This window comes from Bubalus kerabau, chromosome 16, assembly GCF_029407905.1.
Source record: "Bubalus kerabau isolate K-KA32 ecotype Philippines breed swamp buffalo chromosome 16, PCC_UOA_SB_1v2, whole genome shotgun sequence".
Taxonomy (NCBI): Eukaryota; Metazoa; Chordata; class Mammalia; order Artiodactyla; family Bovidae; genus Bubalus; species Bubalus kerabau.
In genome coordinates, this window is record NC_073639.1 from 21,530,935 (window position 1) to 21,558,825 (window position 27,891).

Sequence of the window (27,891 nt, forward strand, 5' to 3'; positions counted from 1 at the left end):
GACTGCTAAGCCACACTGGGGCTTCCCACGTGGCTCTATTGGTAAAGAACCTGCCTGCCAATGCAGGAGACACAAGAGATATGGGTTCCATCCCTGGGTAGGGAAGAGCCACTGGAGTAGGAAATAGCAACCCACTCCAATATTCTTGCCTGGGAAATTCCATGGACAGAGGAGCCTGGCGGGCTACAACGCATGGGGTCTCAAAGAGTTGGACACAGCTGAGCAACTGAGTGACTGAAGCCACCCTACTTGAAACAGCCTCCAAAAGATTTTGGACCGTCTTGCAAGTTATAATACTGTTAAGGGTGTGAGAAGTCAAAAAGTTGACCACAATTGAATGCTAACCCATGCAATGAGAATCCCGTTAGTAGTCAAAGAAAGTTCACCTCTGAAATACAAAAGAAACACCCTCCATTGAATTTTTCTTCTCAGTGGTAATGCTCTGAAAGTATCAAGGCAATAGGAAAATTAAGCAAAAATCAATCAGGATATCTTGATGAGGCTGGTAGATGGAGTTTGTACTTGTACTCATATGTACAAGTACATACTCCTGGTTCTAGACCAGAGTAAATAAAAATCTACAGACGAGTACCATAAATATCACAGCCAACTTCTTGAGTCAGCTCATGAGGATCGTCTCTTGTTCAGCAGCTAAGTCGTGTCTGACTCTTTGCGACCCCATGGACCACAGAATGCCAGGCTTCCCTGTCCTTTGCCGTCTCCCAGAGTTCAGTCAAACTCATGTCCATGGAGTCAGTGATGTAACCAAGCATCTCATTCTCTGTCATCCCCTTCTCCTCTTGCCTTAAATCTTTCCCAGCATCAGGGTCTTTTCCAGTGAGTTGGCTCTTCACGTCACACTAACGCTTCAGCATTAGTCCTTCCAGTGAGTAGGGTTGATGTCCTGAACCCTGAGGATCGTTGAGATCATCTGGTAGAACTTTAATTTAAAGGGTAAGACAGATTCACCACCATGTCTGGAGTTCAGCCAGTATGCCAGGACTGAAAGGATGTCAGTTGGGCCAACCAAACGTCAAACAGGAATGTCAACAGGATGTTCTTGAAATTGCCCCATATTGAGCTGAGGTGGGACACCTCCAAGGAGTAGGACAAAGGCCTGTTTTCAAGACTTGCTTGAGCATGACTTTCGTGATGACTTCTAGCCATGACAGCTTGGCATAGAAGCTTGTGGGCCAGAAGTAAGAAGGGGAGCCAAGCCTTCTGAGCAGAGGCAGATGACAGCTGGCTTCATCAGCTAGCCCATCTGGAAAGAGCCACCAGCCCTGTGAACCAGGACTGGACTTGTAAGCTGCAGCTTGGTCCTTGCCTTCTATATAACACAGAAGCAGCAGCCACTTGCTTATCAGTATGGTGTGGTGATTTGGCACCCAGCTTCTCGACTCAGACTTCTTGAGTTTAAATTCCCTGTTCATCATTTACTAGCTGCTTGCCATTAGGACAGTTTCTTAACCTCTCTAAATTCATTTCTTTATGGGAATAATGAGCATGCCTACCTTATAGAGGATTCAATGAAATTGTATGTGTTAACTGTTAGAACAGTGCCTGGCATATAGTCTGTGCTTAGTAAATGTTAGTTTTATTATCAGTCTTTATGGCTCCTCCCAGGAAACTAGAGCTCACATTATAGTCTGTTATTAACAAGTCTGTGTTCATGTTTCTGCCATTTACGAGTAAACCTAAAGGTCAAATTATTAAAAATTTTAATATCAGTTCCTTCCTCTGTCAAATGCAAATAATACTAATTCATTAGGTTATATGAAGATGAATGAGAATAGTCATAAAACACCAACAATAAGGTCTGTATGCTGCTGTGTGTGCTGCGTGTGTGCTTAGTCGCTCAGTCATGTCTGACTCTTTGCAACCCTCTGGGCTATAGCCCGCCAGGCTCCTCTGTCCAAGGGATTCTCCAGGCAAGAATACCGGAGTGGTTTGCCATTCCCTTCTCCAGGGGATCTTCCCGACCCAGGGATCAAGCCCAGGTCTCCTGCATTGCAGGTAGATTCTTTACCATCTGAGCCACCAGGGAAGCCCCTGTATGCTGCTGGGACTCAGCAAATGATAGTTACTCCTATTAAACCCTGATGCCTAGTGTCTGGTCGAGCAGAGCTATGCCATAGAGGTTTCCATGATGAGAGCAATGCTCCATATCCCAGTATGCCCAATGTCGCAGCCACAAGCCACTTGTGGCTATTGTTTGAAAGGTGAAGACATAAAGAACTAAACTTCTAATTCTATTTAATTGTAATTAATTTGCATTAACATTGCACACAAGGCTGGTGACTAGTGTATTGAGCAGCACAGGCTGGGTTCTTCAGTCCTCATCTTGTCCTCCCATACCCTGTCTGGGCTCATGTCATGTCCATCTGGTTTCCATTAGTATCTATCTCTCCCAGGCTTAGACAAGGATATAAAACCTAATGTCGGCAGGTTGGTGGTGTGGCATCATAGAAAAAAGAACAGTCAGTGGGTCTGTGGGGACCGTCCCATTCCAACTCTGCCTGCTATTCTTGGGCAAGTCACTTAAGCTCATATTCAGAAGGAGAGTTGATACTGGCATGACTTCAAAGCTCCCACCCATCACATGATCACCACGGGGCAAAAGTAAGAAATAGCACACAAACTTAGGTTACTTTTTTGGGGCTATGGATTGTAGTTATCTGTGTTTAGTGTCTCCCACATTTAAAGGTGGTGTATTTAAGTGTTTGCATACGAACTAATATAAGTGAATGCTGCTGTTACTGCTGCTAAGTCACTTCAGTCGTGTCCAACTCTGTGCGACCCCATAAACGGAAGCCCACCAGGCTCCCCCGTCCCTGGGATTCTCAAGGCAAGAACACTGGAGTGGGTTGCCATTTCCTTCTCCAATGTGTGAAAGTGAAAAGTGAAAGTGAAGTCGCTCAGTCGTGTCCAACTCTTAGCGAGCCCATGGACCGCAGCCTACCAGGCTCCTCCACCCATGGGATTTTCCAGGCAAGAGTACTGAAGTGGGTTGCCGTTGCCTTCTCTGAATATAAGTGAATAGACAGGGGTAAAAAGGAAATTGAGGACAAAGAGAAATTAACCTTGGAGCAAAGAAAAAGGTTGTAAAAAAAACAGTTGTTGTGTGCCTGTATGTATTCCTGCTATATCCTTATGCAGATATATGCCTTCCAACAGTGGGGGTGAAAGTGAAATGCTGGGGAATGTCTGACTGATAAGGACTTTGGGTACATACACCCATAATATGATTTCTTGTCTCCGGCTGAGTACAAAGTGGAAAGGAAGTTCTGCAAAACAGATCTCCTAGAATCCACCTGAGTAGAAAGAGCGCGGAACAAGGAGCCTAGAAGCCCAAGTTCCTTCTCTGGCTCTGTGGTTAACCAGCTGGGTGACCACACTTATTCTGGTTTACTTCTCTGGTCCACAGTTTAATCATCTGTGCAGTGAATTGGTTGGACTCTACTCCTACAAGGTTGGAAAATCTATGATCACGGTTAGAACCCTAGAAATCTCCAAGATGCTTTTCTTTACCAGGAGCCCAAAGTATAAGAAATAACAGCAGCTAAAGAAGAAAATAACCCCTTCCCCCAAAACACACACACACACAGAAACATAATTTTTAATCTGTTAAAGATCAAGGCCATGCCTTATTGGATATGATTTCTCAGTGTCTATCTGAAGCAACTACTTGTGAACCATAGGTTATAGCATAATTCTGACTGATTAGCCTTGACAGTTCCCAAAGAATTTTCTAGATTTTTTTTTTAAAGAGACAGAGCACAGTAATTCCTCAGAGTATCAGGCTCATGGTGGTTGGACTTCTCTGGTCATCCAGTGGTTAAGATTATGTACTTCCAATACAGCGGGGCATGGGTTCCATCCCTGGTCAGGGAAGTTCAACATGCCTCGAGGTGTGACCAAAACAATGTGGCCAAAAAAGAGAGAACTCATTTCAGAGCAGGATGATGGTGTGTGTGTGTGTGTGTGTGTGTGCCTGTGTGTGAAGGAAAGTGAGAAACCTCACCCCCTGCTTCTAAAAATGGCGAAATATAGAATACACACAGTGGTCAGCTGGAACCAGCTAGTTATTAGCAAGAAAAAACACTGAAGTTCAGAATAGGAAAACCAGCGCTAAAGAAAACCATTCAGGATAATCAAGTTTATTATTAATCTATCTGACTTTAAATCATCTTGCCTCCACCATTGTTATAGTCTCTTAAGTCCGCAAGTTGTTTTGAAACTCGGCCCCTCCTCCTCTACTCCTCTCCCAAGGCTGCTGCGAGATAAATAGCTTTCATTGCTCTCCCCTCCCCCCATTTCTTCTCACATTCCTCTCTAGCCACGTCGATTCTTTCTGAGAGGAGGGTGGGAATCTCTGCCCCACCGGTCCACTTGCCTGGAACCTGTGTCTAACAACAGGAAGTACTGGTTTTAGAGCCACTCAGAGCGATTCCTGCACACACACAAACAACTTTCTCAGACCAGAAGTCCCCTGGAGGCCGTACTAGCTGGACCTTGACCTCTAATAACATCAGGATGAAAGCGAAGAGACTATAAAGCCAACCAAGTCCGCTCTCCACGTTAAGTCCTGCTGCTTGGCAGCTTTGCAGACTCCTCTGCATCCAGGCTGACTACAGGGGACACCAGAACAGTCTTCCCTGCAGTTTCTGCTTCCTGGTGATAGCCTGTCCCACTGACCTCCCTTGTTAGGAGAGGATCCTTTGCCTTTGTTGGGACCCTTGTGACCAAATTTATGGCTCTTTTATGAGGTTGGCAGGTGCTTTAAGTGAGGGAGGGAAGAAGTGGCCTGATTTGCATAGAGTTTCAGTTCAGGAAACAGGGAAGTGGAAGAATTTATCCACGGTCATTTTCTGCTAAAAGCTTGCAAAATTCTTCAGCCACCATTGAGAAGAAACCTTCTCCCTGCTTCAAGCCTAGATTTCTGGTACCTCATGGCTAGAAGGGATTTTGAGATCATGAAAACTATTGGTAGGAGAGGGGGCCTACAGAGAGAGAGGTTAAATAACAGGACCCAAAGATCATGGATTTCCCCAGGGCTCACCTCTCTCTCCCTTTGTCTCCTTGATCATCTTCAAAAGGAATCTTCTTCGGTGGGCCTAGAAGAAAACAGTACGTGTCTGAAAGACATGGAGGAGACTGGCAATCTGTCTGCTGGCATCCCTTTCTTTCTTTCAAAATATTCAGTATTCTGATTTTGACCAGGAAATGGAGATGAAGAGAAGAGCATCAGATATCATTTTGAACAAAACAAAGCAAATAAAGAAAACTGCTTTTAAAAGAAAAGTGTGTGTGTGTGTGTGTGTGTGTGTGTGTCCAGGGCCATATATCTTTTTGGAGTTAGCTAAATAAAAATGTAAGTGGCCTTCTCATTAAGTGAAACATATAGAACAAGACCTTCTTTCCCTATTTCAGCCTTTAAAAACCTTAAAAATCACTGCGGGGACAAATAATTTACTCTGCCTCACACCCTGAGTCTCTGTTCCGCCCTACATTCTTCAGGATCATCCAGTCTCCTCTAGGCTCCTCTCGGTTCTCCCCAACACTTGTCAAGTCGTCTTCCTTCCATTATTAGTCACTCTAATAAATACTCCTAATAAACACAAATTCAGGGTGCTGCTTTAGGAAAGACCTGCATTAACTTTGTCATCTGTCCTGGGGAAACCCAGCTGAGATCTCGAACACATTCTGTTGAAAGCTGCAGTATAATGGACAGATTTAGTGTGTATTTTCCTGTTAAATGGAATCTGCATTCCTAAGTGAACTAAAAATGCTTAATTATTAATAAGTCCCCCAGGGATTGGTGACATTTGGAATGATTTTATCATGCTGTAGATATTTAACAACATAATGTGTGTGGTAGTATTGAATGCAACTTCTTTCATTTAAAAGAACATTCCCTCCCAATTCGTTCTGACTTATATGCCGCATGGGTGAGTCCCTGAATATCCAACCCCAGGTGGAGGCAGAGGGAAATTCCTGAGGGACAGGATGGGATTGAAGCTGGGGCCTACAGTGCAGGGGAGACCTGGGAAGGGGTGCCAAGGAGTTACCCCCTGAGAATAGAAATTAGTTTGGGATAGATGACAGATGAAGGGCTTCTGTTGGGTAGAGGCAATGGTCACCATGGATGGAAGCTTCTGGAAAGATCTCAGGTCTAGGGAATCACAGGACTAGTGGCAGGCTTCCAGTTTTGTGCCAATTTGCTGTGTGGCTCTGAGCACATTACTTAACTTCTCTGAAACAGAGTTTTCTCATATATTTGGCAAGGATAATTATATACCTCTGAGCTGCCTTCAGAGAAGGCAATGGCACCCCACTCCAGTACTCTTGCCTGGAAAATCCCATGGACGGAGGAGCCTGGTAGGCTACAGTCCGTGGAGTCGCTAGAGTCGGACACGACTGAGTGACTTCACTTTCACTTTTCTCTTTCATGCATTGGAGAAGGTAATGGCAACCCACTCCAGTGTTCTTGCCTGGAGAATCCCAGGGACGGGGAAGCCTGGTGGGCTGCCATCTATGGGGTCGCACAGAGTCGGACACGACTGAAGCAACTTAGCAGCAGCAGCAGCAGCAGAGCTGCCTTACTGAATTGTATGTATGGAATAAACATGAAAGTACTTCCAACAATTAAAGCACCTTAAGGAAAAGATTAGAAGACAGGGAGGAAGGAAATATCATTTACTAAGCACTCTTTCTGTACCAGGGCTTGTGTTCAATACCTTTACTAACCGGAAATCAATTAGTATTAGCAAAAAAATAAAATCAGAGATAGGCCTGATTACCCATTTACAGAGGAGAAATTTGAGGCTCAGAGCTTTTGCCTAAGGTCACAAAGCTTGTGAGTGGTGGAGCCATTCAGAAAACCTAAAGAGATATGGTATGTATTTGAGTACACAGTACGTAAATGGAAAATGGGTCACAACCTTAAAGCTTAAGTAGAAATATCCATTCAAACATTTGGTTGACTTATATGTAATGACATGCATTATCATAACATATGAACATTGACATGAAATTTTAATTATTTTGTCATCAGTCTATTTCTCTGCACAGTTCTGATACCAAGGAAGAAAAATCTCTAAGTATAGTGTCCAAAATAGGTGGTTAAATAAATGTTTAGGAGGTCTTGCCATTAGGTTTATATGATCTTTGTTAGTACAAATGGGCCAATCATGTGCAGCTTTCCACCCATCACTTCCCTGTTCCAGGAGCATCACTCTGAGTGGTCTGTCTGCCTCCAGTGGTAACACTTGTCTCTCTTTCCTTTCTGCTCAGATCTTGGCTTTGCTCAGGACGCTGGAGATCCCGTTTGCACACTGTGGGTCCTGGTTGGCAGTGTTTGGCCTGGAGATGAAATTATCAATAGCTGTTTATGAGAGAGACAAAGTGGAGCAGGGCTTAGAGAAAGAGACCAGAAGCCAGTCCATCACCTGCTCCCTCGGTGACCTCGCTTTACCTCTTCATGCTTCAGTTTTTCCATCTGTTGGTGGAAAGAGTGACACATGATACCTAGCTCTCAGAGTGTCAGGAACATCTTTGTAAAGTACCAGGAGATGCTTGAAGGGGCCTGAGAGACTGCTTCTCTTTATGTGGTCAAATAAAACTCCATCGGATGGGCAAAAAGTTACAGACCCCATATATCTTTTTAATTGAAAGAGGTTTTTGTACCTGAAAAAGTACTTGTATTTCTTTATTTATCAGTGGATGTTGTCCCATGAAACCCACTGCAATGGCAGGACCTAAATATTCATTTAAATAATAAATAAGCCTAAGCATATGCAAGATACACATATGGCTGCTAAGATCTAATGTTTTTAATTTTCTGTGAACTTATGAGTTTATTTTCTTTTTTACATAAATTCCAGTATACCTGTCAGATACTATCAGTATTTTTCCCAGTGTTCAGATAATCTGTTAATTTAAAATTTTATTTATTTATATATATTTGACTATGATGGGTGATAGTTATGGGATGCAGGATTTAGTTGCCTGACCAGGGATCAAACTCAGGCCCCCTGCATTGGGAGAGTGGAGTCTTAACCACTGGACTATCAGGAAAGTCCCTGGCTGCTAATACTTATATTAGTTTACTGGCGATTCTAGTGGTAAGGAACCTGCCTACCAGCACAGGAGACATAAGAGATAGGTTCGATTCCTGGGTGAAGATACCCTGGAGGAGGGCATGGCAACACACTCACTCCAGTATTTTTGCTCAGAGAATCCCATGGACAGAGGAACCTGGCAGGCTACAACCTATGGGGTTGCAAAGAGTCCAACACAACTGAAGTGACTTAGCACACACACACTACTACACAATGCATTTCTACTGCTTTTAACATTCTTAGTGTGCTTGTTCTCACCACACACACACACGATAGATTAGCAGTGAGATGGTATCACCACCCCTATTTTATAGATGAGAAAACTTAAGCCAGGAGAAGTAAATAGATCGTCAAGTCCACATGGATAATTAGGGGCCGAGTAAGAAAAATAAGTCTCCTGTCTTCAAAATCTGGCACTTGTCCCTCTCAACCTCACTTTGATCATTCTGGGGACTATTTTCTCTTCCTGTTCTTGTACATCTTTTGTTCTCCACTTACTGATAGAACAGGGCTCTAGGTGCCTTCTCCTGCTTCTCCTCTGGGAACAGAGCCCTTTAAAGCTCTGAAGTCCTCAAGCAAGGTTTGTGGTGAAGTGAGAACTCAGACATGACTGCTTGTTAAGCTGGTTCCTCATCGAAAGGCACCAAAGAAAAACCTGCCCCAAATCACATTACTCAGTCCCTGGGACTTCCCAGCTGCTCTAGGTGGAGGAGCCGGTCAAGCTGCATCAGTCATATCCGGGCTGAAAGAGCCGAGCCGTGATGCTCTCAAAGACTGGAGTTTGCTTTGTATGTGCTTCTAAAGGGTATCGAGGCTCAAGAATCCGAAGGGAAAGTGTGGGTTGAACATCGAAAGAACACTTTAAGTGGTATTGTTTTCTTCCTGTGGGGAATTAAATTGCAAAGGTTAGCAGAGACTGTTGAAGACACACGGAAAAGTCACAGCTGGCGAGGCACTTACCCCACTGTGCACACACGTTCAAGCGTGATTGGTTCTTCGCATGCCCTTTGCCAACCCAGGCTGCTTTAAAATTCCTTCCAAGGAAGTACTCCCTGCCTGGTACCACTCTGCAAACAAAGTTCTACTAAGGTTTTAAAACAATGAGACAAAGAAGGCTGCGAAGGCGAACCCCAACACGACAGCCCCGCTGCTGCCTGTGGTCTGGCTGCTGAAGGTCAGAGAGGACAAGCGGTCTCGAAGATGCTGCCGTCTGCACCACTCCTGCCAGGGCCAGCAGCCCTGGGAAATCGCCCTGTAAAATGAGCAGCTCCTGTTCAACAGCACACTCCCAGCTGCTCCCCACCTCCATGGCTGCCGTTGGACATGACAGAGCAGCAGGCCCAGCCCGGCTCGGCTCTCACTGCTGAAGGCCTGGCGGGAGCCCAGGCTGTCAGGCACAGTGGGCAGAAGCCTCATGGGCAGCCCAGGGTGGCATCACCATGCTCCTACCTGCACTGTCTCCTCCGCCTTTGGCTGGATGAAGTGAGTGATTTGAGGTTTGGATGCCCTTCCCAAGCATATCAGTTTCCCCTCTACTTCCTGAATAGCCCACGTGCCTTCACCCATCCTAAAACCCTGCCTGGAAACAGAACAAGACAGAACACCCAGGCCAGCCCTTCCCCCAGGAGCCTGAAGGGCCAGCTCTGGCCGGGAGCCAGGCTCTGAAGAAACGGCAGAGGGCAGAGAGAGGCGGTGGGTGGGGCAGGGAGCCTGGCGTTACACATCCAAAGCCTAATTTTGGATCCGAGTCATACTTGTAGTCAAGCCTGAAAAATCACTGGTCCCCGAATGAACCCACAGCTCTGAGGTGGGTCCGGGGCGATTCCTCAGCTCTCACATGCTCACTCGCTGCTCTCCCTAGTTCCAGAGACTAAGTCAGGCTTGTTTGGATTTTCACTGGCATCCTTTTAAAGCAACCTCAATTGTCTCTTTGCCTCCTGCTAGCTGAGAGCAAAGCAAATTTCCCACCTCCTTCTCTCTGTGTTCGCCTTAGCTGAAATGCTGACCGAAAGTCAGGGTCCCTGGTGCTCCTGTTTCCTGAGTCAGACCTAGGACACGCCACCTGCTTTATTAAAATTAAAAAAATTAAAAATTTTTTGGCCACATGTGGCCTGTGGAATCTTAGTTCCTCCACCAGGGATCAAACCCCCGCCGCCTGCAGTGGAAGTAGGGAAGAGTCTTAACCCCTGGACAGCCAGTCCCACACCATCCTGCTTCGAGGTGACACCAGAAGGCTAGGGAGAGGGCAGCAGCGGGTGACCGACCGAGCAGACACCTTCCCCTGAGCAGTGGAAACGACCCTCTCTGACTCAGTGGAGAAGAGAGGAGGCAGCTGGCCTCTGGGAGCCAGAGAGGGACGCGGGCTGCTCGCTCGTCTTCCGAGGGCGTGGGCACGGCCTTCGGAGGATTTGCTGCTGCCAGGAGCCGGCTGTGGCCCCCGGGGAACTCCGGGTATCAGGACGCTTGTTTGCAGAGCCGGCCGGCCAGCCGCCCGGAGCAGGAGCAGCTGGTTGTAATTATGCATCGCAGCTTCAGAGGAAGTTGCTGGCTGCGGATCCAATGCTGGGCCCGGCTGCACACTGGCTGCTGGGCTTCAGGGAACAATGGAGATAGAAACTCGCGGCAGCAGGGGAAGGGGAGGAGGAGCAGGACGAGGGTGAAGACGGGCAGAGAGAAAGCGCGCGAGCTGTTCCCACCGCTCCCCGGGCTGAATCCGGAGAAACCCGAGTCTGCACTCCTAGGACCCCCGCTCTCATTGCCAGACTCACAACCGGAGTCTGCGCCCCTCTGGGAGCAGCTTCCTGACTCTTTTTTCTTTTTTAAAAGCTGTACCTGCTGAACACCGGATTTCAAGAAGTGTGCCTGGCTGACATATCGAATAGCACTCCTCAGCCTGTTTAATCTAAATTGACTGCATCTTTGTAGCAGCTGGCCACAGAGAAAAACAAAAGAATTCTTGATGAAAAAAGGCACTTCTCTCCTGACTCGAAAGTACGGCAGCCACAGCAGCAGCTAAACATTTCATAGCATGCTACACACTGCTGTTCAGATGTGGACATTGGGAGGGAAGGAAAAAATGAACTTTACAGAAGTGAAATGTGCGTTAATTAACAAGTTAGGGTTTTCTCCCCCACCCCGGATGGAGAGAAACGAGAAACGTATTAATGTCTGGTTCTTTATACTTTCCAAGATTTCTTCAGCGTTTCCTAATTAAAATGTAGCTGGAAAATGAACACAGGGGAGAGGGTGGTAAACGGGTGGGGGTCTGTCTTCCTGGTGCTTTGTCTGGAGCCCCCAGCCTCCCACCAGCAGGGATCTGCCCTCCCAAACGCAGACACTCCCATCCATGTCTGTTCCTGTTTCCTTCCTCGAGTCCGTTAGAAGGTTGCCCGCATCATCTGCACGGCTTGGAGTGCCCAACAAACCACTCAGCATCCTCTGTTTTTGCCAGCTCAGGGAACAACTCTAAGGCCCACAGCAGACCAGCAGACACACTTGAGATTCCTGTGGCCTCTGGATCACCCCTCTCCACTCACAGCTCCTGACTTACGTCACTTTAAAAGGGGTGGGGGATGTCCTACCTGATCTTGGACACCCTTGATGTGTAAAAGCCACAGCTCCACACAATAACCCATGATTGGCTTGGGCTGGTGAATGACAAGGGCGTTCTGATACCTTTCCCCCTTGTCCACTGCCTTGCTCACGATGGCTGGAAGTGCTATTAATCAGGAGGCATGAATGCAGAGCAGTGCCAGCCTGTGTGTGGGCATGGCAGCCTTGCTCCCAAGTGATTAATGGAACCTCATGATGACGCTGTTCTCTTTGGGCCTGATTGCTAGAAACTCCTTATTGCCTGGGTGGAGATCGTATAGCAACGGTGGGAAGAATTTTTCTAGTAGAATCCAAGTAAGCCATATTTTTTCTTCCTTTTCCTTCTCTTTCTCTTACATGAGGTTCGACATTTTGTAAACACAAACACTGTTGATTCCTAGAGCCAAGCAGGTCAGTTCAGTAGCCCTTAGCCATTGATGGCAATTTAAATTAATTAAAATTAAAGAAAATTGAAAATTTAGTTCTTCAGTCATTCTAGGAATATTTTGAATGCTCTGCAGCCACGTAGGCTGGAGGCTACTATAATGGACAACACTGAGTTACAGAAAATGCATGCGTGCCAAGTCATTTCCATTGTGTCTGATTTTGTGCAACCCCATGGACAGCAGCCCGCCAGGCTCCTCTGTCCGTGGGGATTCTCCAGGCAAGAATACTGGAGTGGGTTGCCATGCTCTCCTCCAGAGGATCTTCTGGACCCAGGGATTGAAACCAGGTCTTCTGCATCTCCTGTATTAGCAGGCAGGTCCTCTATCACTGCTGCTGCTGCTGCTAAGTCGCTTCAGTTGTGTCTGACTCTGTGCGACCCCATAGACAGCAGCCTACCAGGCCCTGCCCTCCCTGGGGTTCTCCAGGCTAGCCACCTGGAAAGCTTCCATCATCGCAGAAAGGTCTATCAAGCAACCTTTCCTAGAGCATCTATTTCCTCTTGTATCTTAAGCATTCCTATGCCTTTCAGAGTCCTCTACCAATAATTTTTACAAAGTGAAACTTTTATTTTCTTTAACGACAACTTAACTCAAAACTAATGAACTCCCTTTAGGCTCCTAAGAGAAAGTTCCCCAGCTACTGTACTGATTGATAGAGCCTTTTCAAATAGTTGAGCAGGATGTGGCATATTAGACACTGGAAAGGACCTCAGGTCAGCAGGATTAGTCTCAGGCAGTCCTGACCCTTACCTATTGCTGTAGATAATTTTCCTAGGCAGTCCTAATTCTAGGTAGAAGAAGATAGTTTTTGTTTAGTCGTTAAGTGGTGTCCAACTCTTTGTGACCCCATGGACTGCAGCACGCCAGGCTTCCCTGCCCTTTACCATCTCCTGGAGTTTGCTCAAACTCCTGTCCATTCAGTCAGTGATGCCGTCCAACCATCTCATCCTCTGTCACCCCCTTCTCCTCCTGCCCTCAATCTAAGAAGCTACTACAGGCTAAGCTGTGAGTCAAGAAAGATACCAGGGCATCTCCATAAAAATTTGCACAATAAATAGGGAGTAATAGCTCCTTTAGAACTACAAGGTGGACCACAGAACGAGTTCCTGGCGGTGGGGCTTTGAAGTTGGGCGGGAGATGCAGGGGGCAGTGAAGCAGTTAGATGCAGCTGGAAGCACCTTCAAAGCCTCTAAGGGGAGAGATTATAGCAACTACCTGTAAGGATTGTTCAGGTCCTTTGTGTGTGTGTTGGTGGGGGCAGGGACTGGACCACACAAAAAGTAAACAAATAAACCGAAAGAAAGCTCAGCTTGAAGCACTGTCCCCAAAATAAAAACAACCAAAGGAAACGATAGAATATGTAATTGAATGCTTTTGCTGGAAAATTAAAAATTCCACCCAAACTTTTATTTGTTTTATTTGCTGCCTTAGAATAGAACCTTGGTGGCAACTAGTAAATCCTTTCAATATCTAAATATCTGTCATCAGTTCTTTTTTGCAAAATTTCCCAATCCTTTTTCTTCTCATCTTTCATAGGAAGGATACCCTTTGCATCTGATGAACAAGTTAGACAGCATGAATACAGGCTTTATCCTGAGCCCCTCTCAATTTAATTTAAGATGGAGGCGTTCACAGCGCAGGCTTCATGACCATATTATTCACAAATTCTTATGAACTTTTCTTCTGCTCCATTGTGGTGAGGGTATGGATGGGTGAAGCACATTCCTGGAAGCAGATGAACAGGATATTACCAAAGTCGCCTTCTGAGTCCAGGCTGCTTTGTCACAAAGCACCTATGAGCTGTTATAGTTACAAAGCTGGGCTACCAAAGACCCGATATTTCCCATTTTTCAAGGAGTAAATGTGGACATGGCCTTGATCGAAAGTGAAAGCTGAATCAGGGAGGGAGAGTGAAAAGAGCCAAGGCTCATCGACTTTCCAGTTGGAAAGTTCCAGAGGGTAGTGGTTAGAAATGTCTTAGAGTAAGAGATCCTGTGGCTTCCCTGGTGGCTCAGACAATGAAGAATCTGCCTGCAATGCAGGAGACCTGGGTTTGATCCCTGGGTCGGAAAGATCCCCTGGAGAAGGGAATGGCTACCTACTCCAGTATTCTTGCCTGGAGAATCCCATGGACTCTCTACAGTGCCTATCGCTACATTCCATAGGATTCCAAAGAGTTGGACATGACTGAGTGACTAACACACACACAAGAGACCCCAGCCCTTCTTTTTCTGACCCACCATGTTGGGGGAGTATGGATGGGACTGGGGAAAGGAGTTCTGTTAAGGTTATCTCTCCTGAACAGGGATGCCAGGAAACAGTCCAACAGAAGCTGCCAGCCTGGGTACAAATAAAACTTGGTCCCTCTTCAACCTTCTCGCATGTCCTGAGCTGCAGACATTGTCTGGAGAGAAGCAATTCCAGGTCTAAGTAACACCTCTGATAGGATGCTCTGGCCCCTTTCAGAGTCACTAAACCTCCTTCAGTGACTGGCAGCTGAAGACCCTTGTTCTTGGGGCTACAACTCTGACCTCTTCTTACATAGAAAAGTGCAAAGTGGAAGTGTTAACTGCTCAATTCTGTCCGACTCTTTGCAACCCCATGTAGCCTGCCAGACTCCTCTATCCATGGGATACTTCAGGCAAGAATACTGGAGGGGGTAGCCATTCCTTTCTGCAGGAGATCTTCCTGACCCAGGGATCACACCCAGGTCTCCTGCATTGCAGTCAGGTTCTTTACCATCTGAGCCACCAGGGAAGCCCTTCTTACACTGCAGACATCCTCATTTAAGCTGGAGATGGGGCAGGGGTGGCGGGAGGGGAGAGCTGGAAGCTGTCCTTGAGCTCCTTGCTGGTGGAGGCAGCCCCACTGTGTCACTCAGAGAACAAGAAATGGTACCTTGATCTTGGATGAACAAATCCCCTGAAAGTGAAGCTCCTTCATAATGAAGCTGGCTGTTTTCTTTTTCTTTAGGTCTCCATAAATCATATGCACCAGTGTTGGCATGAGTCATATGGCTCGGCAGCAAAGCTCCTGCTAAGCCACACAGCTGCACAGGACAAAAATACCTCGGTGAATAGAGCTTGTTTGTCCTGCATGGTTTATGGTATAAATACAAAATCAGCAAAAATGCAGGGGTTCCCCAGCCTCTGAGTCTCACAGTCCCTTGGCTGGCTTCTCTGTCCCTTCTGCTGCTCTGTGTCAACCCACTTCCCCACTTCCTTGCTTTTGGCAGGAAAAAGAAGGCTCTGATCAGACTGATTGTCTGATTTATCGATGAGCAACACTTGGGTGTGTGTATGCTCAGTCGCTCAGTAGTGTTCAACTCTGCCACCCCATGGACAGCAGCCCGCCAGGCTCCTCAGTCCATTTTCCAGGCAACACTCCTGGAGTAGGTTGCCATTTCCTCCTGGTATCGTCCCGACCCAGGGATCGAACCCACATATCCTGAATTGGCAGGCGGATTCTTTACCCCTACACCACCTGGGAAGTCCTGGTCAACACTTTAAGAGAGTTTTAATATAGAACCTAGGTAAGTGTACTTGGTCTTTTCATTCTAATGGAAACATGGCAGACGTGTCCCGTTGTGAGAGGACTTGCAGGTGGATGGGATGACATGGATGCAATTCAGTCATGTAACCCCAACGATGAGTTTACCCTTGGTGGATTTGGGGGCCCCTGGGGCATCAGAGATGCTGTCTCTCTGTTGTAGATAGCTGTGTCCTTTCAGAGACTTGTCTGGTCAGGCTCAGTTCCAGCCCCTCCAGGCCTGATCTGGGACTGCTGGAGTGACCAAGTCAGTGGAATCCTTTCTGCTATCACCCAGGCTTCGCCCCCCACCTCCCCGCCCCAGGTTTTTCCTCCAGACCTCTCCCCCACTTCTCTGGAGCAGCATAGATTGGCCCTGAGGGTCCTTCTCCCTCTTTATAGCCTCTGTTTTAGAGCTGCCAGAATCTTGTTTTCAGGCAACCTGTTTGTATTCCTCTGGTTCATATTGAATAGTTTTACACTATCACCACTTCTTTGTCCTCCTTGTATGGGTCCTTATGACGTCTGTGTCATTGTCTCGCTGGATAATGACGTTTCTGACACTAACATGTGCCACTGGAATGCATTTGCCTCCTTAATGGAGACTGTACTGAATGTAGGTCATAATATCTGTTAGGTGGCATGTCTCGTTTACCTTCAGATTACGGTACCATTTAATATGTATTTAGGGCTTTGGTTTTAAGAGATGTATTTTTTTAATTAAACACATATTTTGAGTCCTGACATCTGATATGTTGGGCTTATATATAAAGTGTTTATATAATTTGCCTAAGTTTAGCGAAATATAAAATACACTAATGAATGATAGTAAATCACTCTACACATATAAACCTCTGTTTATTTGTGGCTAGACTAGAAACAGCCTAAGAGATTTTTTATTTTCAGCGCAGGAATAGAGAACAGACATGTGGGCACAGGGGAGGAAGGACAGGGTCGGAGGACAAATTGGGAGAATAGAACTGACACATATACACTACGAAGGGCTCCCCAGTTGGCTCTAGTAGTAAAGAATCCACCTGCCAAAGCAGGGGATGCAGGAGACTCAGGTGAGATCCCAGGGTCGGGAAGATCCCCTGGAGGAGAAAACGGCAACCCACTCCAGTATTCTTGCCTGGACAATTTCGTGGAGCCAGACGGGTTGCAAAGAGCCTGACACAACTAAGTGCCTGCACGCGCACACGTGCACACACACACACACACACACTACCATGTGTGAAATAGATAGCTAGTGGGGAGCTGCTGTACAGCATAGGGAGCTCAGCTTGGTGCTCTGTGATGACCTAGAGGAGGGGGATGGGAGGGGGAGGGAGGGAGGCTCAAGAGGGAGGAGATATATGTATACAGATAGCTGATTCACTTAGTTGTACAGCAAGAACTAACATAACATTGTAAATCAATTATACTCCAGAAAAAAAAAATAAGTGGAAAAAAAAGACTTCATAGGTAGACACATAAAAGAACACCCATTAAAATTTTCTATTTGTATGTATTTAAGAAAAAAGAGTTTTCTTTTTCTAACATTCCAAGTACTATTGCTTCTGAATTTGCTTCCCCCACACACAGAGGATAAATTCCTGCCTTTAGGACAGATTTCTAGCCACGTTTCTGCTTTGGGGCTTTAGAGGTGGAAACCAAGGAGAAAAGTAAGAGACAAGATGTTTTTAGTGATCATCTTTTCTCTTTGAACTATCCGCTGACTTCCTCAGGGAAACCATCAACTTACGTGGTGAGAGAGAATGGATCTCAATGTCAAAGGGAACTGGATTTGAATCTATTAGTTTGTGACCTTGAACAAGCTGCCTAACCTTTCGCTGGATGATGAGATATATTTCCTAGGTTGGTTGTGAAATGAAAATGCTTAGCCCAATCTCTATCTAAAAGGATATTCGATAAGTGCCAGTTCTCCTCCTATTTGGATCTTAGCTTAGACAACAGTATCAGATAAGTCATATTCAGAAGATTATAGGAGGAAGTATTTCTGTCCTGTCCCCATCACTGGGTAAGGTAATCAAGTTAAGTCATTAATTAGAACGTGCATCTAAAAAGTTACATTCATCTCACACTGTGGATGCCCCAGCCCTAAGCCATTGCCCTAAGCCTCTTCTCTACTTACCACCCCTGGTCACATGGAGTCAGCCCTGTGGGGACGTGGGCAATAAGAGTACCAGTGAGGCTTCCTGTTGGAGGAGGACCATGTGAGGTGTACACATACCTGTCACAACCAACTCCATTGTGGACTATGTTTTGAAGACTATGGAGAACTATCTGCCACCCACCCACACACATCCACCAAATTTCTATTTAAGTGGCTTCCCAGGTGGTGCTAGTGGTGAAGAACCGACCTGCCAAGGCAGGAAAGGTAAGAGACGTAGGTTTGATCCCCGGGTTGGGAAGATCCTTTGGAGGAAGAAATGGCAACCCACTCCAGTATTCTTGCTGAAAAATCCCATGGACAGAGGAGCCTGGAGGGCTACAGCCCATGGGGTTGCAAAGGGTTGGACCTTTTAAACTGGGAATTTCAAAAGGTGACATTGATCCCATGTCCATCTGGAACACATGTGTTCATACTAAGTCATTTCAGTAGGGTCCGACTCTTTGTGACACTATGGACTATAGCCCGTCAGGTTCCTCTGTCCATGGATTCTCCAGGCAAGAATACTGGAGTGGGCTGCCATATCCTTTCCTACTCCAGGGGATTTTCCTGACCCAGGGATTGAAGCCTTGTCTCCTTGTCTCCTGCATTAGCAGGCAGGTTCTTTACCACTACTGCCACCTGGGATGTCCACCTGCTAAACCCATCACTCTGGCTGGGGCACACAAAAATTGCTTTGGTTAGACTTGGGTCACAAGCCTTCTCCTGGAGCAAGGGGTAGAGATTGTCCTACCTAAACTACAGGGACAGAGAATGAATTTGGGGAGGCTTGCCAAGATAAAAAGATGGTTTCTGAGCAGACAAATGCAATAGATGCTGACTGCAAGCTACTATAGAACAGAAGATATTGTGGGAGTGTTAACACATGTGTCCAGCTGTGTATCAGTCAGGAGACAGAAACTCCCCTACTTATTTTAACAGAGAGAATTTAATATAAGGAATTTATAACTAAGTGATACAAGATAACTAAGTGTAAAAAAAGGATATTAAGTTCCTAGGGTTGCAGGGGGTGGGTGGTGAAAGGAAAGAAGATGGAATTATAAAAATCTAGAAGCTTGGAGATGCCATATAGAGCTAAAACTCAGACCCCTGAGGATGGGGTGTGCTTGGCTGGCGCTGGTTACTAGGGATGTACACGTGTCTGGTTCTGCGTGGTCGGACCACCTAAACACTGGTTGTACTGGCTGCCATGGGAAAGAACTGCTTCTGCGAAGTGGAGAAGGGTAACTGAGGAGCTGCTCCAGGACATGGCAAACAGACCTGAAGCCAGTAGGGAGCACGTGGGAAGGAGTTAGTCTCTTCTCCTCCTCCAGTTTTGCAGGCTTCCTCTCATACCCACAATTCTCAGAACCTAATGTAGAGCTGTAGGCAAAGAAGAAACATGGTTTGTAGACTCCATATCCAGCCTGATAAAGCCAGGTGTACAAAGGTGGGGCTTCCCTGGCAGCTCACCTGGTAAAGAATCCGTCTGCAGTGGAAGAGACCCCAGTTCAATTCCTGGGTCGGGAAGATCCCCTGGAGAAGGGATAGGCTACTCACTCCAGTACTCATAGGCTTCCCTGGTGGCTCAGACGGGAAAGAATCTGCTTGCAATGCGGGAGACCTGGGTTTGATCCCTGGGTGGGAAGATCCCCTGGGGGGATCTGGAGGCAACCCACTCCAGTATTTTCGCTTGGGGAATCCCATGGACAGAGAAGCCTGGTGGGCTACAGTTCATGGGATCGCAAAGAGCTGGACACGACTGAGTGACTAAGCATATTGGGTGTGGAGTAGAGGGACAAAGACTGCCTAACTTGGAGGTCATCACTTGAGCGCGCGGTGTTTCCTTGCTTAAAGATGAGCAGACAGTAAATGGACCAAAGACATGGAAGTTTGGGTGGCGTTGAACAAGCCTCAGGAGCTCCTATTTCACAGATCCTACTTCCTTGGGCAGAGCAGCCCCGGTATCAGGCAGACTTTACCAGGTGTGACCGTCAAATAAAGGGATGGCATAAAGCATTTTGTTAACTCGAGTTATTCTTTCAGGTATCCAGGCTACAAGTAGGTCAGGGTTTCCCGTTTCTCTCTAGGCTGTAGGTAGTCAATGTCTTAGTAATTACTGAGTCATGTTGATCAAAGTTCAGCTGAAACTTTCCTAATGACTAAGCATACACAGCCTTGCCAGAGGACGGAGCCCGTGTGTTTATACAAAATGTCGGCTTTTTTCCTAAGGTAAGATTCTTCTCTTGGTCAAAATTTCTCACTAACGCTGTTGCTTGAGATTGGCTCTAAAACCCTGAAGTTTTAGACAAATTGAATTTCTCTAGTTATTCTCACCATACTAGTAGGGCTACTTTGGTCCAAGAAAGTTTTGTGTGTGTTTATGTGCTTAATAAGACCAGGTAGAGAACTCACATTCTGTGTAAGCAAGAAATGTCAGAACATCAGGTACAATTTGATGAACTTTAGAAGAACAGTTATTAAGCAATACAGCCCTTCTCTTTGCTGCAACAAATTATGAAGACTTCACTCTTCAAAAAAGGAGAAAAGCTGAACAGCACTATGAAACCGTGAATCCATTTTTGGTTTATTGTTAGCAAAAGGCTGTCATCAAAACTATTTTTATGCCTATTAATAAATGAGTCATAAATAACAATTGTTCCCAATCAGAATATACTTTCAAGGAAAAAAAATTATGGAGAAAGAAATTTATCGTCGTGACTTGGAGCCTAAAAAAAAAAAAAAACAGTGAAAAAAAGTATCCTAATTTATTTCAAATAAGTGTTTTATAGTTTTCAAAACGCTTTCACGTCTATCTTCCTATTCAGCCCTCACAGGAACTGGGTGAGGTAGGTAAGATTTATCTTTCAGTTTTACAGGCTGGAAAAACAACAAACAAAACAAGTGAGGCTCAGAGAGGCTTAGTAATTTGCTTAAGTGGTGAATTGTGGAGCCGGGTCACAAACCAGGTGTTCTGAATCCTGCATCAGCCCTCTTTACTGCTTCTTTAACTGCATGGTCAGGTTTCAAAAATATGTATAAAAGGAAATGATCATAGCCTGCTATTTCCTATGTATGTCAAGTAGACAAGATCTATCCTATTAGATACACCTACAAAATTTAACTTACTGGTAATTGGGAAGCAAGGTTTGGCATTTGAGAGGAATACTAAAGCTAACATTTGTTGCTGTTGTTTAGGTGCTAAGTTGTCTCCAACTCTTTGTGACCCCATGGACTGTATCCTGCCAGGCTCCTCTGTCCATGGCATTTCCCAGGCAAGAATACTGGAGTGGGTTGCCATTTCCTTCTCCAGCGAATCTTGCCCCCTCAGGGATCAAACCCATGTCTCCTGCATTGCAGGAGTCGCCAGGGGAGGCCTAACACTTATTGCCGCTGCTAAGTCGCTTCAGTAGTGTCCGACTCTGTGTGACCCCATAGACGGCAGCCAACCAGGCTCCCCCGTCTCTGGGATTCTCCAGGCAAGAAACACTGGAGTGGGTTGCCATTTCCTTCTCCAATGCATGAAAGTGAAAAGTGAAAGTGAAGTTGCTCAGTCGTGTCCGACTATTAGCAACCCCATGGACTGCAGCCCACCAGGCTCCTCCGTCCATGGGATTTTCCAGGCAAGAGTACTGGAGTGGGGTGCCATTGCCTTCTCCAACACTTATTATTAGTACTTGCCAAACTCTCTTCCTTATACAAGCCCTAAAACTACCAAAAGGTATGTGTTTTTTTTTTAGCCTCATCTTACAGAGAATAGACAGAGTCTCAGAGAACTCTCCAAAGTCACTTAACCAGTAAGTTACAGAACAAGGCTCAAATCGAGATTTGTCTGATCCAAAACCCACACTGGTCCCTGCTCTTTGGTGCAGGCTCAGATCCCCGGTACAACTGCCCCAGGAATAAACACTGATCCATCTTGTTCTCCCAGACCTGCCCAAATGCACAGTATCTAAATAAAGAGGATGAAACCACAGTCTAACACAATGCAAGTATAGCCTCATCTGGGAAAGACATGAACTTCAGCTTTGATTTGCTGAGTCATCTTGGTTAAGACCCTCCTTCACATTCGTTCTCTGTTAACAGGAAATGGCAGTGTCAGGGCTGCCTTAATGGCCATCAGCACCAGATTTCTTGCCATCAGGGCTGTCATTACAAGGACACCCCATTGACCAGAAAAGCGGGCCTTTCTTCCCTTACTTTGTCCAATATCCTAGCATGCAAGATGTCAGCTGTTATGCCCGTTACAACCTAATTGACAATAGTGGATAATATTTTTTTATACTGCAGCCCCAAAGGCAGACAGCAAAATTCAATGTCGACATGAGCAGTGGTGTTTTTTGAAATATTCAGGCACAACATATTTCCCAACAAATAGTTCAGTTGTTTTTGCTAGCTTTGTATTGTCTTCAAAACATACCACAGGCATTAATCCATATTATGGACTTGGAGCTTTGTTTTTCCTGCTTAAAGTCTAACTTATTTTTAAATGATAAAACTTAAAAGTGCCTGAAACCAGAAAACTTATTTTTTTTTTCTGGCACTCATAACTGAAAAAGAGCTGAATTTTCTTTTTCCCTAAGATTTTTTTTATAAGGGATTTGCTCTTAGGCGGATGCTTGTTAACTGCAGCGTTTTTTTTTTTTTTCTGACCAACTTTTAATGTTCTGAAAATCGGGGCTTATGATATGAAGAAGGCATTAACAAGTCCTAATCTGGGATAATGAGCTGGATGGATAAATGAGTACATGGCCACCACCAAAAGATCATCACGGCCATAGGTTTGCCCCCCTAAATTAAGTATAGATGTGATTACCTGAACAGGCAGCAGTATTCCCTTAGTGCTAGACTAACAGTCTGAATTTATTTTATGTAATATTCTTTTCAATAGCAATGTCTATTAAAGACATCTGGTGAACGTCTGTAATGTTTATTCCATGGATAGGCAGCATAAGAGGGTGCTTTAAGAATTCTGTTTTCAGTTTAATGTTATGGGCTGTTAAGGAGAAGGTTTATGGGTGTCACATTATTAGTTGGAATTTGACTCAAATTGAAATCGGCCCCAAGAATTTACTTATCCATAATATTATGAAGGGCTTTTAAAAATATTAAAAAGTTTCACTAAACAAGAATATTAGTATAACTTAATGTTTTACCTGCAGTTCTCAAGCCCATTCAAAACACTTCCTAATCACCAGATTTCAAATTCATTTGTTAGCTTGTCTCTCATACTACAAGGCTTTCAAAAATCAGAATTTTATTACATCAGGTCAATATTTTAACCACAAGAAAAAAAAAAGAGATATATATTTGCTGAAATGTTTGTGTACAGATGAAAAAGAAAAAAATCCCATATGCCATGGACCCTTCCTTAGGGTTTGATGTGCCGGCTTGAGCCACAGGGGAGGTGAAGGGCAGGGAGGCCTGGCCTGGACAGAAGCTGCCGTATTTACACCACTGCAAAGTAGAAATGAATCACTCTGCCCATTGGCCAGGCTTAGCATCCCTGTAATTTCATTTTAAAATCTCAATGATCAAGATGAAAAGAAAGCAATAAAACATATCAAAGTTCTCCTCGTGCACTTTGAAGAGCCCCCTATTCCGCCTGCCTGTGGCCTTGACACCTCTTTTGGCATCACTAATAGTAACACAAGGAGTAATTCACCACTGTCAGGGAATTTGGCTATTTCATCACCTACATGGGAGACCTGCATAACTCCATGGTGATTGCTGTCTAGATGAATTATGTGGCTCCTTCGTGCACTTTTTGATTGAACAGTGATAACTCAGATAATGCATTATCCCGAGCCTCTCTTGGAGAGGAACCTGCTCTTTTTTCCCAGAGCAGTGAAAGAAAGACCGAGGCATTTAAAGTGACATCACCATGCCGATTCCCCCCTCCTTAGAGTCAGTGAGAAGCAATTGCTGGGCTGGATTAAATATAGTAAAGGTAAATCTCCGTGACAACTCTTTCAGCTGTTTAGAGCTGGTGCTAATTGTTCATCAAGCTCTTACAAAAGAGTAGATGAAGCAATGCCCAAAATGTAGCTGATAATATTTATTTTATAATCTCACATTCATATCTGCCAGGGAATCCACTGGCTTTGCCATTTATTCCTTCATCTGTCCATTCATCCATCAATACATCCATCCATCAGACCCTCCATTCATCATCCATTCATTCACTATTTTAAAATATTTTATTTATTTATTTTTTTTTGACTGTGCCGGACCTGCATTACTGCACTCAGGCCTTTCTAGTTGCAGCGAGCCAAGGCTACTGTTCATTGTGATGTGCGGGCTTCTCACTGCAGAGATTTCTCTTGCTGAAGACCACCAGCTCTAAAGCACAGGCTCAGTAGTTGTGGCACATGGGCTTAGTTGCCCAGAGGCATGTGGAATCTTCCTGGACCAGGGATCAAACTTGCGTCCCCTGCATTGACCGGTGAATTCTTAACCACTGGACCATCAGGGAAGTCCCCATTCGTTCACCATTCATTCAACACATACTGTGGCATGCTCACTGGATGCTCAAGCTAGGCACTAGTGATTCAGTAGTAAGCCAAACAGATGGTGTTGCTTTTCTAGGAATTACTGTCTATTGCGAAGATAGAAATTAAGTATTTACAAGTGTGATGAATATTGGGAAGGACATACGCAGGATACTGTAGAAAGCATGTCACAGAAGAACCTAACCTCTTCAGAGGGGACAGAAAGACATCCTGAAAGAAATGATGCTTCACTGGAGACCTAAAGGATGAAAGACTGGGGATGGAGCCCCTTTGGCAGAGGAACAGCAGGTGCAAAGTGTCTGAGGCAGGCAAGAAGTGCAGGGCAACCACGAGAAATTATGATGTCCATAATGGATGAAACGCGGACAGGGAGGGCCAAACTGGTATAAGAGAAGGCTTACTAATGGTCCACACTGACCCATGAACAACAAACTGAGAAAAAAAGTAAAGTCAATAAGATTTTATTAGAACATGATTCTAGAGGCATAAGTAAGTAAGTGAAGTCATTCAGTCGTGTCCAACTCTTTGCAACCCCAAGGACGGTAGCCCACAAGGCTTCTCTGTCCATGGGATTCTCCAGGTAAGAATACTGGAGTGGGCTGCCATTTCCTTCTCCAGGGGATCTTCCCAACCCAGGGATCAAACCTGGGTCTCCTGTATTGCAGGCAGATGCTTTGAATCTTAAATAATATTTTATTATGCATATAATATATACTGAGTATATGTATGTCTATAAAATATGTATATATATACTATATGGTGTCTGTGTCTGTAGACATATAGGTTCTGACACATACAGTTTTGATGACTATATTCTTATTAAGCTATTCTCAAACTATGATCATTAAACTATAGTTTAAGTGAAAATAATAAAATGATCATATTTGTATCCACCACCCAGATTAAGGAATGCCTCTCTATAACGTGTTTGTTTTTTTTTTGCCATACCATGCAGCTTGTGGGATCTTAGTTCCCCAGCCAGGAAACTGGGTCCTATCCACTGGACCACTAGGGAAGTCCTATATCTCTATAACTTTTAAGACACACTTTTTACCCTCTCCAACACATTCCCTCTCCTTCACATTTGTTTATTATTTTACCACATAAGTGCATATCACAAAACACCATATTGGTGTGTGTATTCCCCTGAATTTTATATAAATGCAATTATATTCTATGTATTTTTCTGACATGTTGAGAGTCATTTATGTTGATGTATAAACATTTCCTGGCAATAGAATAGAACTTCAATTTGGAGCTAAACTTCATGATGAGAGGCAAAGAAGTATGCATTTTGCAAATCTATAGGCAATTCTCAGATTTTTTTTTTTATTCATTAGTTATCTCTGGCCTTCCTCACCCATCTTCATTAAGTAGCAGTGAAGCCAGTAATGAGCAATATATTTACTGGATGCTACCTGATATTTTCAAAAAGCTCTGTACTTTATGCCATGCAAGCATATCATCGCATTTAATCCTTACCACAATGGTAGGAGGTACACATGCCCCAAATTTCCAGTTTGACGAGTGAGGGAATTGAGGTCTAGAGAGATTAGGTGACTTGGTGAGGTGTCCCTTTAGGTGGCAGAGAAGTACAAAATCCAGTGTTTTCGTCTCTCTTCTTCATTGCCAAACTGGGCCATTCAAGCTTTTAGGCCTGCCTTTGTTCCTGCCAAACTGGGAACAGGGTGATCCTAAAGGCTTGAATGATTGGAAAACTCCATGAACAATTTTTCCTAATAGTTTATCTCATTTTAACCTCTGGGTGTGAGTCAAAGACAAACCCATTCTGATTCAATCCCAAGTCTTAAACTTACCCTTGCTTCTAGACTTGTAAGATTTTAGAGAAAAGCAACATCACAACCTACACTGATCAAGTATTGATCTTAAGGAAACCTACATTCAATACCTACTCTCTACACTCTTGCCTGGAAAATCCCAAGGACAGAGGAGCCTGGTAGGCTGCCGTCTATGGGGTTGCTAGGAGTCGGAGACGACTGAGCGACTTCACTTTCACTTTTCACTTTCATGCATTGGAGAAGGAAATGGCAACCCACTCCAGTGTTCTTGCCTGGAAAATCCCATGGACAGAGGAGCCTGGTGGGCTGCAGTCCATGGGGTCGCACAGAGTCGGACACGACTGGAGCAACTTAGCAGCAGCAGCAGCAGCAGCAACACTGTGTATAAATTTGGAGTACATTGCAGTGATTTAGTGATGAGACAAATTTGCCACAAATACCTTGCATTCTAAAGCCTTCAAAGCTTATTTTCACTAATTTCTCATAACCCAGTATCCCTCACAGATGGTATTGGCTCCGCAGGCACACTTGTGCTTGTCAGGAGTTGAATGATTGTTCAGGGAGAAAAAGTGATCAGGAGCAAAGATCTTGTCAGTCCTGATCCAGTTTTCTCTCACATGCTCTGTCTACACCCAAGACTACTTTCAGCTGTGGCACTGCCTGGGATCATCTTCAGAGTGTCTCTGAGGGCCTGAATCTAAGTGGACCGTTGAGCTCAGCCTTGAGCAGAAACTATTTGCCATAGTTTCTGTGCTGAGGGTGAGTTTTCCAGGCTGGTTTTGTAGTCCAGGGCTGGGTCACCACAGGACAAGCTTTCCGAGCCTTGGAGCTGATGTGAAACATCAGGTATTGGTGTGTAACTTGCACACCAACCTCTAAATTTGCAACTGTATTTTTTTAAATCACACCATTCTACCCCATTAGCTCTACTTTGAAATATGTTTATCTATAAAACAAACCACTTTAAAAAAGTTTTTATTTTATATTGGGGTATAGTTGATTAATAATGTTGTGTTAGTTTTAAACCACTTTAAAAATACTTAGGTCTCATGGTCTTTTCTGGGGCTTGCCTGTTGGCTCAGTGGTAAAGACTCTGCCTGCCAATGAGGGAGCCACAGGAGATTTGGGTTCAATCCATGGGTTGGGAAGATCCCCTGGAGAAACCCACTCCAGTATTCTTGTCTGGGAAATCTCATGGAAAGAGGAGCCTGGTGGGCCACAAAAAGAGTAGCATATGACCAATCACACAGGCACATATGGTCTTATCTTGCATAAATGAATGCCTAATTAGGCTTTAACCCTGGAATAGCTCCTGGACCTCCATTCTACTCCAAGGACTGTCACACCTGCACCCACGCCCTGAAGTCCACATAGTCCCTTGGCATTTAGAGAGTTTAGATTCACTGTTTGAATCACTCCAGAGAAACCCAGGAGAACCTTGACCTGTACTGATTTGTAGTTGAAGTGAGACAAATTTGATTAAAGTGAGCTGCAAGGTTGGAGAGTGAACACTCAGATATTTTAGCTACTGAATGAACATGATCAACTGCTTGTAATCTGAGTTTGGGAGCAGCTTCACTTTTCTCTCTCCATTCTCAAGCTCAATTATGGGAGAAGTTATGTGCTAAAGTGGTATTTGCCAATCTGAGGATATACAAAGGTCTGGGGTATCCTTCTTAAATGCCAGGAGTCTTTTCTAGTCATCTGTAACATTCCTTGAATGAAACATTCCACATATGT

At 44.9% G+C, this 27,891-nt stretch overlaps 3 long non-coding RNA genes across 3 annotated transcripts in view; 1 reads left to right on the forward strand and 2 right to left on the reverse strand.

Annotated features, from left to right (window-relative positions):
- Positions 1-5,449: 5,449 nt before the first annotated feature.
- Positions 5,450-12,202, reverse strand: LOC129629547 (uncharacterized). Its single transcript, XR_008703266.1, has 5 exons — positions 9,573-12,202; positions 9,084-9,375; positions 8,622-9,005; positions 7,452-7,501; positions 5,450-7,365 (listed from the first exon to the last, which is right to left on the reverse strand). It is a non-coding gene; the product is annotated as an uncharacterized LOC129629547 (long non-coding RNA).
- A 6,473-nt stretch (positions 12,203-18,675) lies between these two features.
- On the reverse strand, positions 18,676-19,450 carry LOC129630094 (uncharacterized). Its single transcript, XR_008703520.1, has 2 exons — positions 19,314-19,450; positions 18,676-19,223 (listed from the first exon to the last, which is right to left on the reverse strand). It is a non-coding gene; the product is annotated as an uncharacterized LOC129630094 (long non-coding RNA).
- LOC129630093 (uncharacterized) overlaps positions 19,344-27,891 on the forward strand; it is a 38,358-nt gene continuing 29,810 nt past the window's right edge. The window contains exon 1 of the long non-coding RNA XR_008703519.1: positions 19,344-20,072. This is a non-coding gene — a long non-coding RNA (uncharacterized LOC129630093). The remainder of the gene's footprint in view (positions 20,073-27,891) is intronic.